The sequence below is a fragment of the Haemaphysalis longicornis genome, unplaced genomic scaffold (assembly GCF_048455015.1).
Source record: "Haemaphysalis longicornis isolate Haplotype H1 unplaced genomic scaffold, Haemaphysalis longicornis Haplotype H1 scaffold_3, whole genome shotgun sequence".
In the NCBI taxonomy this organism is placed as follows: domain Eukaryota; kingdom Metazoa; phylum Arthropoda; class Arachnida; order Ixodida; family Ixodidae; genus Haemaphysalis; species Haemaphysalis longicornis.
Genome location: NW_027526335.1, coordinates 69,718,106 through 69,735,155, shown reverse-complemented (window position 1 = coordinate 69,735,155; position 17,050 = coordinate 69,718,106). Strand labels below are relative to the sequence as shown.

The 17,050-nt window shown below is 46.0% G+C and overlaps 1 protein-coding gene across 2 annotated transcripts in view; it reads right to left on the bottom strand.

Annotated features, from left to right (window-relative positions):
• Positions 1-16,187, bottom strand: part of LOC144174602 (adenosine deaminase-like) — a 47,863-nt gene extending 31,676 nt beyond the window's left edge. Inside the window, exon 1 of one of the 2 annotated variants that reach the window (XM_077703373.1) lies at positions 15,930-16,187. The gene's annotated coding sequence lies outside the window, so the exon portion shown is untranslated. The remainder of the gene's footprint in view (positions 1-15,929) is intronic. The other variant, XM_077703375.1, reaches the window with a different exon arrangement.
• Between the last annotated feature and the right edge of the window lie 863 nt (positions 16,188-17,050).

Genomic DNA, 17,050 nt, shown 5'->3' with positions numbered 1-17,050 from the left:
CAGACAGACAGACAGACAGACAGACAGACAGACAGACAGATGGACGGAAGAATGGACGGACGGAAGGATGGACGGACAAGGAACTTTAGTGATGGTCCTGAAAGACTGGATCCGATGCCCTGCCCCCTTTTCAGGAGGTGATGACACAAAAAAAAAGGCCACAGGGAGTCTCTACACCCCCCCCCCCCCCTCCGATACCGCGCGACATACCAGGCAAAGCCCTGCACAAACCAGGCTGCAGCTTCGCAGTCACAGAGGACTTTGACACTCATGATACCACAGGAAACAGAGGAAACGACCCCTAAGCATCTCACCTGTTCACCCCTGTATCATTTCGTGCCGACCAACTCACTCTTCTTCGCCCCATATAGAACTGCCCTGGATTCGCAAATGAACGGCAAAAGAAGGGGTCACTCCCGCTCGTGGCGTTAAGCCCCACTACGGGAGTCCATTCGGAGACTAGCCATCTGCTCGGGCGTCCATGTACGAGGAGGACAAGCGCCGTGGAACCCACCAAGATCCACAAACATGCTCCTTTTCCCTCCAGCCCCCTTTCTTCTTCCTGCACGCGGAAAATCACATACATTGGCATCAACGAATGCTTTCATTCTGCCGTCAACATGTACACGGCCACGCGCATCGTTAACCATACGCACGGTCCATGATTATTTACCGCGGCGCCTACCCATAGAGTTTCATAGTAAGTATACTAGAGAGGAAACTGCCCCTGGGAATCCATGCCGTCGTGCGGGGTTATAGGAAGACCACCGCTTCTGGCTTGGGCTTGGCGTGACAATCGTAATCTTAAGCGGCTTTGGGGATTTGCTTTCTTCACCATGCATGAACACGTCTATGAGCTACGAGGTAGCGGAAATCCTCCCTGTTTTGCGGTTGCATTGAGCCGTGGCAACTGCGTGTTCGGTGAAAGAGCAGGCAGTGCGTGATTGTACCTAACGTTAGTCATGCCGGAGTGAAGGAACGTATGACCGAGCGGGTGATATACCGCCGCGAAACTTGTAGCTGACGAAAAAAAAAAAAGAAACCAAACGTACTTCGTTGAAGACAAGATTCGACAGATACGGGCGCCTGTATCCGCCCTGTCTTGTCTTCCGACCACGACTGTTTAACGCCACGTTTTCTTTTTTCTTCAAGTATAAACCAACTCGCTCAGCAACAAGTGTACTTGCTGTAGCTGACGGTCGGTGCACCGGTTCACCACGAAGGCGACGTTTCCGCAGGCATGTGCACGCTCAAAAACATATCCAAGCTCTTCAAACAACTGATTTTTTTAAATAATAGTAAATAATAAAATAAGAGACTCTAATGAGTTTCCCGCAAAATATTAGCATTTTTGTTAACCACCAGCTTGGTCTGTTGAATAGTAGGCACAACCGTTCCGCAAAAATACGCTATACGTCTTTTTTTCTTAGCTTTACAACTAGCCTGTTTTATTTTCCTCTTATATAATAAGTTAACACACAATCCTTTGCGTTTTTGTGACACTGTGTTCGAATATACGGCCACTAAAACGTTTCAATCCAAGCCAATGACAAAACTAAGGCGAGCGCACGGTATAATGGCGGCCCATGACGACACAGACGGCCTTGATATGAGCCGCATAGACGCTATATCGCCAGATTTCTCTCTAGTGTACATAGTAAGAAGCTCTATGTGCGTACCTTTTCAAACCCACTTATTACAGCCAAGTCACTCGTTGTAGCTGCGCTCGGCAGTTTGCGCTTAGTAAAGTGCGCCTGCTATGGGAATTTTTCAGGCACGCTTCCTAAGGATCGAGCGGACTATACCACATACACAGAGCACTAGCGACGGCTAAAACCTACCGCCAACGACCGCTGTGCAGTTACTTCTCGGTCTTACAAAATCGTCTTCGGCATCGGTCTACTGTCGCACTGTCTGAGCCGTCGTGAGCCGGGAATAAAAGGGATTTTTTAATGGGCAGCATCCTGTTCCGAGTACCTCCCCAGCCAGGAGCGTGTAACGCCCTGCATTTCCATAAAAATGAAGATTTCGCGAAAGTTCCCAAAGTAATCGGTAGAATAACGTCAATGGGAATAATCGGTTGAGCAAAATTTTGAAAAACTAAAAAATATAAAAAATATAAAAACATGCGGAAAATGTGAAAACGTATACCGCATAGCTTTTCCACAATAATGCAGATTTTGCAAAAGTTCCACCTGGAATCGTTATAGTAGCGTAAATTGAGATAATTGGTTGGACCAAATTTTGAAAAACTAAAAAAATAAGAAAAATGTAAAATAATTACGGGAAACGGCGAACCGTGTAACGCTGTGCATTTCCACAATAATGCAGATTTCGCGAAGGTTCCAAATGTAATCCTTACACTAACGTAAATTGAGATGGTTGGTCGAGCGAAATTTTGAAAAAATAAAAAATAAAAAAACTATTACGGAAAATGGCAAAACGTATAACGCATGGCACTTTCACAATATTGAAGATTTCGCGAAAGTTTCATCTGTAATCGTTATATTAGGGTAATTGGAGATAATTGGTCGGACAGGATTTAGAAAAAAAAAGCAGGAAATTGCCTGGAAAAAACTCACAATCAAGACAGGCGCCATAAGAATGCTACGCATTAGGACATAATTCTCTGAATTTCTGCTGAGTTTTTTAAACCTTGCTGCAAACACAGGAACGAAGGCAAAACTGCTTCACGTTCTAACGCGGCGAAGACCAGGAAAATCCCGGACGCCCCATACCAGTGCGCGCACAGTGCCCGCAAATATACGACATAAGAAGAGGAAACAATGCATGCGGATGCATCGCCCATTTACGGGCTCCTTGTGCAACTGTCGCATCAATCCCACCAGACCGTCGCATCATCTCGCCACGGGCGTGTTCACCTCTTGCCGCGACTGTTCTCTAGAAACACTGCTGTCTGAAATAGGTGCGTTCCAAGGGGATGGTCGGCATTCCCCCCACTAGCCTTGTGGCTGGTGGCTGAAATGTTTGCGTCCCAGTAATGCCAAACAGTGTTTTGTAAGTTCGCCAACGCAAGCTTTTGTCGCCAGAACAGGATAAGGCAGTCCTGGGGTGGTATTCTGAGTCTGTTCGTTTTGAAAATGTCCGTTTCGCGTCCGTTTTATTGTGACGTGCATCCGCTGCAGGCGGGCTTTGGATTGGGGTTTGCGCAGCTTTTTTAAAGACGTTTTACACAACTGAACCTATTTTTAAAATCTTTCACGTGTTTATTATGAAAGTCCTTTTAAAACGTACGTAAACACGATAAGATTTTATATGACGAGAGAGAGAGAGAGAGAGAGAGAGAGAGAGAGAGAGAGAGAGAGAGAGAGAGAGAGAGAGAGAGACGTTTATTAGCTGAAAAGGGTAGCTAGGACTTGGTCCTTGCCGGTCCGAGGTGGTAGGTCTCATCAGTCCAGGAAACCTCTGGCGGTGGCTGCCGTCTTCGTCCGGTTCATTAAATTCTTCTGGTTCCACGGGTTCTCGTCGACGAGCAATGCATCCCACTTTTCGTCACAGTCGCGTTGTGGGCGCTTGCATTATCTTGTTGTACGGCAGTCGGTATTTGGCTATCCACAGAAGATCACTAGTTTCTTTTCTATTTTCTTTTCTCGAAAGCAGATAGCGACTTAAGGGTCGAATGCATGAGCGGAAAGGCACGCGTCCCCGCACGCGTCTGCGCCTCGAGAACCGGTTTAGCTGCCGGATGGCCCGCCACGTCGGCCGCTCCCGCGCGCATTTGATCTGCTATAGTTCTTTCCGCAAGCTGCGTGCAGCACTGTGGAGGCTACATTGTTTTCAACGGGGGATTTGGAACGATATTTCCTTCTCCCCTCTGGGCAGGTGGAACCGCAAGGCCTTCACCGTGAGTTAGGCGCCCTCGGTGGGCGGACTGTTGACAACAATGTAGCCTCCACAGTGCCGCACGCAGCTTGCGGAAAGAACTATAGATATTTTGCCGCGCCGCGTCGAAAACCGGATTGCTCAGACGGACACGTGTCTCCCGCTTTAGCGTTAGTTGTGAGAGGGTCTAGCATATTCCATTCATGGATGGCTACCGGAAAAAAAGAGCATCTAAAGGCATCGCTATTACATTTATACTCTAATAAAGTGTTTGTATGTCTGTGCCTGGTAGCTCGTGTTTGTAAATAAGAAATGTACTTTGAAATGTCAATTTTGTAATAATTATGCAGGAGTTGACAAAGAAATTTTCAGCGTGCCGGTTTCGCTCGTGCTTCTAGCGCAAGAAGTCTATAAATAGCTAAAAGGTTAGTGGGAGACTGTTCATGTTTAAGTTTGTTATGTATGAGTCGTATGGCTTTCCTTTGAACTTTCTTTGAACTTTGAGCTACCCTCAAGTTGCTGACATTTAACTGCCCATTACTTTGCGCGAACCATATATAGAGTTTGCGCGGCGACTGCGCTGCCGTTCTTCGGCAAGCATCCCTTGACGTTCGCGCCGACACAAGAGAGCCATATCTCTGCTGTTTCAGCAGATTTCACACCGGGTGGAACTAGGTTTAATTTGTCGAGCGCCAGTATATTTTTGTTCGTGAAAACGAGCCATGCCACATTAGCGTATTCCAGGATGGGAAGGATAATGATGATGTACGCAAGAAGTTTGGGCTCTGGTGTCGCATGGCGATGAGTTCGTTCAAGAAAAAAAAATGGCTGGCGATTACGATGCTCCCTAACGCGATATTTGGGCGCAGCAGCAGTGCGCTGAGGCAGCACTCTCTCTTGGGTTCTCTCGGCGGCAGCGATGATGAGCCTTTGCGTCGCGGCGCGAAGTGCGTCGCAGGAAGGGACCGCGACCCGCGTCTTAGGCAGGGTACAATATTACATGGGTACAATATTGCACGGAATGGTAACGGTCGGTCTAATCACTTTTAACCAACTCGGTGATATATGTCCATCGGTCAGTATACTTGTGAGCTTCAAAATCAGTGCGATGTGAACCACGGTCAAACGCCCCCGAAATGTCTAAAAAATAATCAACCTGCGCTTGATCATAAATGTTATTGGGTGGTCATGCGAGGTTTAACTAATTGCCCAACAGCAGACACACCGCGGCGGAAGCCGTGGCGTTAGGGATGAAGAACGTCATTATCTTCTACGTGTTCGGTAAGAAACCTTGGAATGGTGAGTGTGCAAGATTTTGCAGCAGGCCCATGTTTCGTTCTGTTATTGAACTTTGTGAGGGTGTCCTGAGAACTTCTGATCAAGACTGTACATGTAGAGAAAGTGCTTCTTTACATCTTAATGCATATATACATGTGTCGCACCGTTAAGGTGAGCTTCCTCGTCGCCTGTCTCCAAGCTCCTGTGAACAATGTAATGAACGGCTACCTACAGGCGATTTGCCAAGGTAAAAAGTGCGCGGGGTTTGCCAGTATCGTAATCGTATCGTACGGAAAATAGGCAGTGTAGTACTATAATTTCGCAAGTGCTATGATGCGGTCCTCCAGCAGTAGGGGACAGCATTGCAAAAGCTAATGACACGGTAGGACAGTTCAGGGCCAGACCGCTTAATAACCAGCCGAGAAAAAGCGTGGAGAAAAAGAAGAACCGTTATGTTATGCTTAAATGAATAGGTTATAGCGCCGAAACGTCCTTGACCCCTCACCGAATAACACGGTTCGTCGGATAACCGTTATTAACAAACAGGATTGGGACGGTAATATACGGACAAGAACGAAAAAAACTTTCTGGAACTATAGAAAAGTTGGTCGCTGTTGTTGCTTACCCCCAGCCGAAATGTAATTTCTGCTGCAGATTTGTTTGTTTACGTCGCGTTTGAACTACTTCAATCAAGCATGACGCATGAACGATCGAGCAAAGTATAAAATATCGATCTTTACACTGTTCCGCATGCGATTTACGGCCAAAATTTATATTGTACGCCCCTCCGTTATTTTCGAATATACATAAATGTTGTAACGATATCTGGACTTCGTGACTTATTGAGAAGCGCTATATATATATATATATATATATATATATATATATATATATATATATATATATATATATATATAGAAAATAAGGGTTGGCAGTCAAGAAAACCTCGGAAAGCAAAGGGGAGGTTGTGGTGAGTGATAGAAAGAGGTGAAGAATTTTTTGAGTCGCAAAGAAAGTGGTGAAAAAATGCCCGCCGGGTGGGATCCGAACCCACGACCTCCAGAATACCGGTCTGGTGCGATATATATATATATATATATATATATATATATATATATATATATATATATATATATATATATATATATATTCAACTTGGACAGTTCCTGTCGCTCGCATATTATTATTTCCATTTTCCTGACTGAATGCTTCTGACGCAGCTTGCTTTTAAATTTCTAATGTCAGAGGTATTGCACCATTCTCTCCTTGTCTCTCCATACCATTCCGCAAGTGTCACAGCATACAATTTTGCGTCTCTTGCAACGCGAATTCTCAGAAAGCGGCGTGGCATGTGTGCTTTTGCATATTCACTTTTTGTTAACTTGCACAAGTGCTGCTGAAAGCGATCTGTGTTGTATTCTCCCATTTATTTCCTACTGCGTCGCAAACTACCGCATTCCTATCCTCTTGGTGCCTGCTTATTTTACACAAGAAATCTGGTGCAGCTATTTTTGAAATGTCTACTAATACAAGAACTGCGCCGTTATTCTATATTTAGAGGTACTATATAAATACAGTATGTACGGAGAGCTTGTTAGACGCTGAATGCCAAGTGCGTAGTGAAGACGCAATGGAAACGATTTCCAAACAACACCTACATTTTAACGGCCTTCTTGGGACGTGTGGGTGCTTGGGGTCACATTATATCTATACATGAATGACGATGCAGGGATTTCCAAACGGCGACTGATGCCGCTGAAGCGAACGCGGCGCTTCAGCATTTCAACTGCCTGATTCGTAAGCAGGGTGATTAAGGCCGCTTTATATGTAGCTGCCAAAAATTGTGAAGAAGGGATTTCTAAACCACACTTAGCGCCGCTTGCGCTAACATCGAACAGGAGTGTTTCAATGGCCTTGTCGGTACGTACGCTACTTAGCAAAACCTTTTATTTCTTCAGGGGCAAAACTCTACTACGCTACATCTTTCAAGGTCACTCGTCGCGTCGCAAGTGACCTTCAGCCCCGGCGTACAAGCTGTGCAGAATTCGCTCGCTGGAAGCCGCGTCGCCATTGCGGTACCACGTGACTAGGCAAAGGTGAAACGACTGCTTCGCCTGCGCTTAAAGGGACCCTGCAACACTTTCTTCAACTTTTTTTGAAATCTTAACATGCTTGCAGAACGTAGTCACCCAACACGCCCAGTACCTGGATTAGGGGGTCGCAAAGCACCGCAGCCAAAGACTACTGCTCTACACTGATCAGATAACCTGTAAACTCGCTCAAAAAATATTTCTCTATTTCCCGGTCTTGACGTTCTTCAACGGCTCGCATTACGTCCCTGAGGCCATGTAGCGGCTGTTGGTCGGTTTTCCTTCAGTTGCAGCAATGAGCGCTTTTCGATAGCAACTTAAAAAAAGCCACAAAAACAAAGTGGAAATGGAAGGCGTATCTGGTGCGACGGGCAAATCACGCAGTGCCGCTCCGTGCTGGCGATAACTATAGCTTTCGCAGTGGTTCCAGACGCGAAGGAAACAGTGAGAGCGCTTATCGAAAGTGTTACAGGGCCCCTTTAATCGCTGAGCGCCGGCGTGGGCCGTCTGTGCGTACGCTTCAGGTCAAGCGAAATGATGAATCCAATCATCCAGTAGATATAGCGAGACGGAATACTGCGACAAGCCAAGCCAAACCAAGTCAGACTTTCCCGAAACACTGTGTGCGCAGTCCTTGTTTTCGCTCGTGGCAACTATGTTTTCAAGTGTTCAACCTCAGCCATTTATTTTTTGCTTTAAGTGACGAGGAAGGATTTCAAACGACACTTGCTGGCGCTGAAGCAAATTTTTTTTTTTTTTGAGCGTCGAGAAAACTTGGCTTTTTTGAAAGCCTCACGTCGCTTTCTAATGGCTCGTGCTCTCAAAACCTCCGGAACAAATGTCAGACAAATTCTTATTGCGGAACAGAACTGCGCCGGCACTGCCAGATTTTGCTCTGGTGAGGAACGCTTGCGTTCGCGTATTAATACAGAATTTTCTTTTGTGTATTATAAACTGCTGTTATGTTTCATAAAATGGTTGATAAACACGATAAAAACGACCACTGGATGACCAAGGGCACCGAAAGGGCACTTCACCTCTTTTCAGATGTAGGCGAAGTACGAAAACGCCCGCGTGTTGAAATTTCGGCGCACGTAAATATCCCCAGGCGGTCAAACTTAACCAGGAACCCTTCACTACGGCTCGCCTGATACATATCCCAGATGTAGGTAGCTTCGTCGTATAGACACCTAAAATTTGTAGAAATTTTCAACCTAGCCTTATAGCTGTATCCAAGCATATCCAAGGGAGTCTGCTCAGACCGTTGCACCAGCTTGCGTAAACCGTTCGTTAAGAAGCCTCCCAGTCACCTCACTGCATTGTAATCACCCCCATCTAGCGTAGCAAGCACTGCTTGTTGAGCTGACCTCTCCAGTTAACATTAAAGAATTCTCTCTCTCTCTCTCTCTCTCTCTCTCTCTCTCTCTCTCTCTCTCTCTCTCTCTCTCTCTCTCTCTCTCTCTCTCTCTCTCTCTCTCTCTCTCTCTCTCTCTCCTTAAATTTTGAAGCATTCGTTTCTGGTTACATAACAAGACTGCAGCACCGCTGTGGTCTTCGAGAATAGTTTGTAGAAAAAGGCTTGCCTGGAAGGAAGCCAGGTATGTCTATCACGGCGAGTCTGCCAGCAGCCTTTCTAGCGTCAGCATCCGCGTGCTAACGAAAGCGCAGTGGAGCTTTCTTCCGTCAACAGAGTCGCACTTGACTCATAATCCTGCCTTCACAAATAATGTATAGGTGGCCGCGTACTCCACAAGGAAACTGATGCAACCGGATGCTGAGCAGGCGGGAGTGAACTCGACCTTAAAGTTGCATTCTTCCGCGAAACATCAAACGCTGCGAACGCAGCATCCCACTACCTTTCTCTTCTTTTTTTTGTTAGAGCTTAGCGGAAAGGCACACGTACATCTGCAGTCGGTTCGCGTAGCAATTAGCCACTGACCGTAAGTGTGCAAGTGAACTGCGGCGATTCAGATGAGACGGAAACTGGAATGCACTTTAAAGACGATAGTCTTTCTTGGGTTACTTGAACGGGAAAATTTTGGTCTGTCTATATGTCTGTCTCTCTGTCACTCGATTTTGCCAGCCTGTCAAAGAAACACAGATGCTGCGCAATAGTCTTAAAAACTCAAAGCCAAATCTAAACGACTAAGTTCGGTGTCAATGTTCATACTTGTCAGTATTGTTGAACAAGAACAAGCCATTACGCAAATATAAGGCAGAAAATCAATACATGATTGATATTTTCAGTGTTCCTTTATTTTAAAAAAATACGTATGCCTGCTTTTAGCTGCAGCAAATAAAATACTACATCAACTACAGAAAACCGTCACCTGCTGTTGTCCGCGCTACCTGGCGGAATTTAAAAAAAATTAAATAGCAGCAGCAACGAAAGGTTCCACTAGATAGGTTTCGCGTTCCGCTTGGAACGCTCGCGGAGTAGAGCAACGTGGTACTATAAACGTTGCAGTCGGGCGCCTCGAATCACGCGCGTCTCCGCCGTACGGCAGCGCTGGCATCGAGGCACCTGACTTGGAGCAGTGGAACGCGGTAAATTTAAATTGACTTCAGCGAACATGCAGCGTGTTATCTTGGAAGGAACGAGACTGGAGAGTAACAGCATGAGAGGTGAGCGGGAAAGAGAAGGGATGCGTTTACTTGCCAGAGACGCCAGTCGACTATGGTCTTGCGTCGACATTTGCAACGAAAGGAGCAGATACGCGGCCAAATTTTCTTTTTGCCACCACGGTGAAGACTGCACAAGCAGATACGATTGACTAACTGCACACGAACGTTACCTTATTAACTACCCAAAAGGCGTGATTCGAGATTTTTTTGTTTCACGGGGAAATTTCAGATATATTGAAAGCAAGTAGTGAGTCTTCACACACAGTCGGCTTCAGTATAGGAATTTGTCCTTGATTTTAATTGTTTTTCAGCTATCGAAAATAATTTATTGCAGAAATGAATGAAGGTATAGGCGAACTTGAGGAATGCCTTCTCGTACTCCGAAAGTATTGCAGTCATAGCGCCACTGTACTATGCTTATCGGCAACGCGAAAATATTTCGCTAAAGATATAAAAACGGAGTACGAAAAACGCTTAATGTCGATTGACCTGTCGATCGTTCCCGTTGTGTATACAGGTGTTTAGGATTTGGCACGACATCTGCGTCGATAGTACGCAGCTGGTGACGAATTAAGTTTCCAAAAATTCACTTGAGCTTTGAGTTTTCTGCATCCGCGCTTAGTGCTACGGTTGCTTGAAAGCGAAATCTGTTTGTATCAGAAGCACGGATGGTGATCAAAGCGGCGTGGAGCACACCAAACTCCTCGTAGATTTGAGCGAAATAGAAGTGCATTGTTTACTTAAAATTTTCGAGCAGCCTCTTCGATTCGGTCCATGAATCAAATCTCCAATACTTCCATTCGGAGTGTAATATTTATATCGATTCTCATTTGTCTCGCCCGTAAAAATATGGCCGCGTATCTGCTCCTTTCGTTGCAAATGTCGACGAAAGACGATAGTCGACTCGCGACCCTGCCTAGTACATGCCCCCCGTATCTTTCCCGCTCACCTCTCGTGCTGTTCCTCTCCCGTCTCGTTCCTCCCAAGATAACACGCTAGAGGTTTGCTCAAGTAAATTTAAATTTACCGCGTTCCACTGCTCCAAGTCAGGTGCCTCAATGCCAGCGCTGCCGTGCGGCGGAGACGCGGGTGAATCGAGGCATCCTACTTCAACGTTTATAGAACCACATTGCCCTACTCCACGAGCGTTCCAAGCGGAACGTGAATTTCATCTAGTGGAACATTTCGTTGCTACTGCCGTTTGATTTCTTAAATGCCGCCAGGAGGTAGCGCTGTCAACAGCAGGCGACGGTTTTCTGCCGTTGATGTAGTATTTCATTTGCTATCGCAAAAACCAAGCATCCATGAATTTTTTTTAAATAAAGAGCAGTGGAAATAACACTTATCTATTGAGTTTCTGCCTATAAGTGCGTAATTTCCTGTTCTTGTTCAGCAATACTGACAAGTATGAACATTGACACCGGACGTAGACGTTTAGATTTGGTTGTGGGTATACAAGACTATTGCGCAGCATCTGTTTCACTTCCGCAGCATCTGTTTCTGTTTCAGCTGGCTGAATCGAGTCACAGACAGACAGACCGAAATTCTATTCATTGAAACAAGTTTGGTTCATTAAAAATACTGCTTTGTCTCGATAACAATGATACCAATTTTGCTGCGAACTTCAAACAGATAACCTAGATATTACAGAACCCAGATGAAGCAGTGGCACCCCCACAGCCATTTTCTGCTTTTTTATGGCGTCGGAGATCTTGCTTGTGCGATTTGCGACCTTCGACCTAGTGACCGCCAAGAAATATCACTAAGCGATGTACTTGGGCTCTAGTTCGGTTTGATCGTATCACTTGAACGTTAACGAGCAGTTAAATAACTGATAACTATGTTTCTTGTGCTGGCCACGTCACCAATTGTGCCCATATTCTATCACTGCAGCGCGAAATTTGAAGGAGGGAGGGAGGGGGGAGAGAAATAAACGTTTATTGGCTGAAAAGACGAGCTAGGACTTGGTCCTTGCCGGTCCGAGGTGGTGGGTTTCGATCCTCAGTCCAGGAAACCTCTGGCGGTGGCTGCAGTGCTCGCCCGGTTCACCAAACTCTTCTGGTTCTCCGGGTCCTCGTCGACGAGCAGTGCCTTCCACCTCTCAGCAATGTCGTATTGACCGGTTGTATGGGCGCTTGCATTATCTTGTAGTTATCTTGTGGCTATCCACAGGCGGGTTTGGGCGGCGGTCATCGCAAGGGCACTCCAGGATCATGTGCGCCAAAGTGTCGAGTATATCGCAGTAAGGCCAGAGATACGGAAATAGCGCGGAGTAGATGCGGTTCATGATTATTCCGTGTGTGTATGTGCTTGTTTGGAGGTGACGAAAGATTACGCTTTCTTCCTTGGTGAGATCGGGATGTGGTGGAAGATGTCTCTTGAGTTTCTTTTTTTTTTTTAAGTTTAAAAAACGACTTTCGTGGCTGGAATGGCGCTTGGAGAGTTATCAAAGGCTAGTTCTTATTGAACAATGATGTACTTTGTCTTCAAGTAGGAAATTCAGCCGCAGTATTTGAATGAAACCGAAACGGAAAGTGAAATCGCAGACGCACGCCGGGCTTCGCGAGACGTCACCTCATTCAACTAGCGTCGCCGTGGCCACAAACCATTACACGAGGTTACTTCTGTCAGTCACGTCAATTTGTTTCTCAGCTCAATCGGCTTATTTGTGTACTCTCAGAGTCGCCATTGCATTTTTTTTATTTTATACTTCTTTTATTTACAAGTATATTGCGGGAGATCACGCAGGTGGGATTCGTAAGGAAAGAGTAACAACAAATGCCAAGGAAGGACAGTCCCTTCGCAATGATAAAGTGTACACGGAACGTGAAATCGCAGAGAAAAGTTTACATAAAAAAGCACTCAAACACGGTAAAGGAAAAAGAAGATACAGCAGACGGCGAAAGCGCTACAGCGGTTCGAAAACTTGCTGCTATATGATGAGCCTTTCTCAAAACGACCTAGAATAACAGAGCAGATATGGCAAAATTTCATCTGAAAAGTAATTAAATTACATTACTCCTTACTTTCCTAGAATTTTCCAAAATGTAATTAAATTACATTAGAAATTACAGCTGGCAGAGAGTAATGACATTAAATTACTATCACTTTTCAAAAGTAATGAAATTACTTTGTCATTACTTTAACAAAAAAACATCACTCATACACTAACAACTTATGTACACTTTATTTGCACTCATATAAATATACACTGCAATCTCAAAAATATTTGTTTATACACCAAATTATGTACTGTTTGTACAGCGCTATACATTGATATGTTAGATATTTTTATTTACAACTCTACTTGGTAACTTTTCTTGGTCAACTTTTTATGCCGTAAGAGAAGCGGACAGGCTATATAGTAGTCAAAAGTAATTGGAAAAGTAGTGAGTAATTTCTACGAAATTACTGGCCTGAAGTAATTTATTACATTACTAAATTACCAACACTCAAAAGTAATTCATTACATTACTCATTGCAGCAAAAAAATAATTTATTGGTGTAATTTAATTACTGTAAATTCATTGCTGCCAAGTCTGTAGCAGAGGCAGACGCAGTAATGCAAGAAAGCCAAAGAAAGCAAGCGTACTGAAAGCAAGCGTACGAAAGCAAGCGTAGAATTTCAAACTTCTGTGAACGAGATCCTCCGGCGGTTTTTCCTACTCGCATGGGTTCTGCGAGCGCGCGCATTTGTGCGTGTACGAATGCACCCAATTACCTAACACATTTCGCGGTATTACAGCGAATTCCTTGGCGTGGGGAATTCATTCAAAAACACGGCGCGGAGTCGCCGTGGTATCTCAATAACTACTTCAGGCTGCAACGTTTGAAGCTGTCGAGAACCTTAGTTTAGCGGTTACGAAGAATAGCGAAGTTACTTGGTTGCTCGTATTGTTCAGAAACGCCTTAAAAGTGCACAGATGTTTTTCGCACTGGCGGAAACAGCTCAATGAACGGCACGAGGAAGGACAACAGGACAATGCGCTGTTCCGTTGTCCTTCCTTGTCCCGTACGTGGTGCTGTCTCCGCAAGTTTAAAATGGACCAACCAGAAGAAAAAAAAAAAAAAACGAATAACTCGACTGGTTGTTAGCTGTGTGATCAAAGCGCTGTTACGAGTCAGCCCACCGTATGGCGTTGTTCTTGTCCGGCTTCGCCCATCTCTCGCCATGAAGTAAACAAGTTACGCTTGTCTTCGAGGCAGCAACATTGGCTGGCCGCTCGCTTCACCACGCTACCACACGCATGTCGGAGGCGACGGAGTTCGTCTCGGGTACGCCTTCCCAGATGCAGCAACGGGTTGTCAGCGATGGGATGACAACGTACGCAACAGCGGTCACAAAAAAAGGCACGAAGGGGAAAAAAAAAACGACACGGCGCTAGCAGACGACATTGTCACCGGTTTCTTCATTCGTCCCCTGTTTTGTGGGCGCTTCATTGGACCACCGAGGCAAATACCAACCAGCCCAGACTCCTACTTTTTTTATGTTTTCGTTGATTCGTTCTTTTTTTAAGACAATAGTTTTGTCACACCCCCTCCAGTAGTGAATGCACCGAGTACTGTTTGCCCTCGCTTGGGCGAATTTCTGCTAACACCTGCGATAGTCGTCCAGGTGAGCAGAAGCCCACCTGGAGAAAAGTGTCAGATGTCGAGACAGACGTCGGTGCCCTTAAAATCTCGATCTAGAGTTGTGTTGTGTGTACAGAAGGCAACCCTTCCGAACAATTTCAGCAGGCGTGAATGAAGTCTGAAATAATTCGCTTTCACCAATGCGGGATCGACATCCAACACACACAAAATCCCGAAAAAGAGCACCATCTTGTTGCGCGACGCCGACCGTTAAACTACCAAAATGGCCGTTCTTTTTTCCAAAGGGCAGATTATTTTTCCTCCTCACTGCAAAAAAAAAAAAAAAGAAAAATTCAATTCTGGGGAGCTGACGCGCCGACGCTACACCTGAGCTATAAGGCTCGTCGTTGTGGAGGGCTAAGAATCAATTTAGACCTTCTGAAGATCTTAAACGGCGCCGAAATCTGGGCTCACGGGCGTTTCAGTTTTTCGCCTTCATCAGAAAAACGGCCGCCGCAGCAGGGATCTAACCCACGTCCTCGGTCACGGCACCACAACTCCTCTGCTATTGAACCGTCGCGACGGTTCCCTTACTCAATCGATCCATATTCTTCTCTTTTTTCCCTCTCTCCACTCTGTCTCTCCTTTCCTCTTTCTATTTCGCTCAATCGGTCGACGATTCCGCCCATCACAACCCCTTTTTCCTGAGTATTTTTTTAACACCCCGGTGCGCCCTCAAAAAGTGGAGTGGGCGAGGGGGAGGCAAGAGGGGACAGGTTGAAGCTGTAAGGGGCATATATACGAGCTGAAGCTAAGTGAATGGTTTGCTACGTTTACAAATACCGCTAAAATTTATGTCATAATATTCCTAAGAGAGTAAAACCTCGTTATAACCCAGTCTTTGGGACAGCAAACTGGCTTCGTTCTAAGCGGTAATTCGTTAAAAGCGGGGACGCTTTGCTTAAAAACACTGAAGTAGGGACCACGAAACGCTTCCGATAAAGCCAGATTTTAAATAAATCGGAGGGTTTGCCGCATTTCATTTTTTTTTCTTTTTTCTTTTTTTTTTCTTTTTTTTTTTTCTGAAAATGATGGTTTGGTGGTGCTCCACACCGGGTACCGAGGAACCGTTCGGTCATTCTGAAAATTTTCTGAGGACGCCCGTGCTACGTCTGGCATGAAGTCCAAAAAAAAAAAAAACGCTGCACGTAAATCGTAAAACGGTAGAGGGCCCACTTTAGGCGGTAAAGAGATATCAACACAATGCAGGGGAAAATAAAACGCAAAGAAAAGAGCCGTGCAACGCTACATTTTAGGGGCCGATTTTGTAAATCGCTCAGGTTAATAACGCCGCTTTTGAAGTGGCGCACTAGTTCGGAATAAAAAAGGAAGGCACGCGAGCGAACAGATACCGCCACAACCGGCCGGCTTTGTTATCTACGCTGCATCGGCGATGAAGGGTAGCGCTTCCCGGCTCCTGTCAAGCTTGCGCGCTCGCCGACAGAGCCGGAGAGTTCTTACCTCGTAGCCGGCAAGGCCTAAGCGCCGTCGGAAGTGCAGGAGCCGAGGTAGCGGCGTCGTCGCGTCAGCCGGCTGCGCGGGAGACCCCAGGAAAGCGTGCAGCACGGTGTGCGGCCGCAGCGACGTCTGTGGACGTCTGCGTTAGACGGCGCCTGCACTGACGCTTTCCCCATCCGTTACCATGGTTTTGCTTCGCCCCGCGTGATGTCATGGCAGGCGCGCTCAATGCGGAGCGCTTCGGGCGGCGAGCGATGCGCCGCCGCAAAACGGACTCCCGGCCAGACAGCTGGAGCTTTGTTACCTAACCTAATCCCAGCCATTCTTCCCTCTCTCATCTCCTTGGTCTTATTTTCTCCGTATTATTTTTTTTCGCGCAATTGTTCTGTTTTTTTTTTTCTGTCTTCTGCTCTTTTCTTCGGTGATTCATCTCGATGACCTGAAAGCGCATCTGCTCCGTGAAGCTTTGCATGCCTTTTCGCCCACTACACCGCAGCGTATCGTGCGTGTGTGAAGCCAGTAATGCCTTTTGAAGAAGCCGTTATGGGCATTCTCTCTCTCTCTCTCTCTCTCTCTCTCTCTCTCTCTCTCTCTCTCTCTCTCTCTCTCTCTCTCTCTCTCTCTCTCTCTCTCTCTCTCTCTCTCTCTCTCCGTCCAAACGTTTTCTCCACCTCTCCGCTCATCTTCGTACGAGCACTGCGATCGTCCTTTTAAAAACCCTGGAACACGCACGCGGAGTCGGCTGCTATTTGGTGCCATTAAGCTAATGGTCAAGGTCCGCACAACAAAAAAAAAAAAGGTTTATTTTAGTTTAATTTGGTTATAGCAGTTATTTCTTCGTGGCTTCATTTGTTTTCTTTTTGCGTTCTGCGAGCATCCGGGCCATACATTGCGTCGCACGCTGGAACGACTACAACTGTTATTTTTTTATTATTCCTTTGTAATGCTTTTTTTACGCGTCCGCCAGGCAACCCTTCACGCTGTCAGTGGTGGTTCCCCACAAGCTGAGCTTCAACTAAAGAACCGTGCAACCGGGTGAGATCGTGAAGTCTCCATCGCAGGCTATCATTAGCGAGAGACATGGCAGTCGTGTCTTCGAGCCGGATTCGGCGTACAACGTCGAG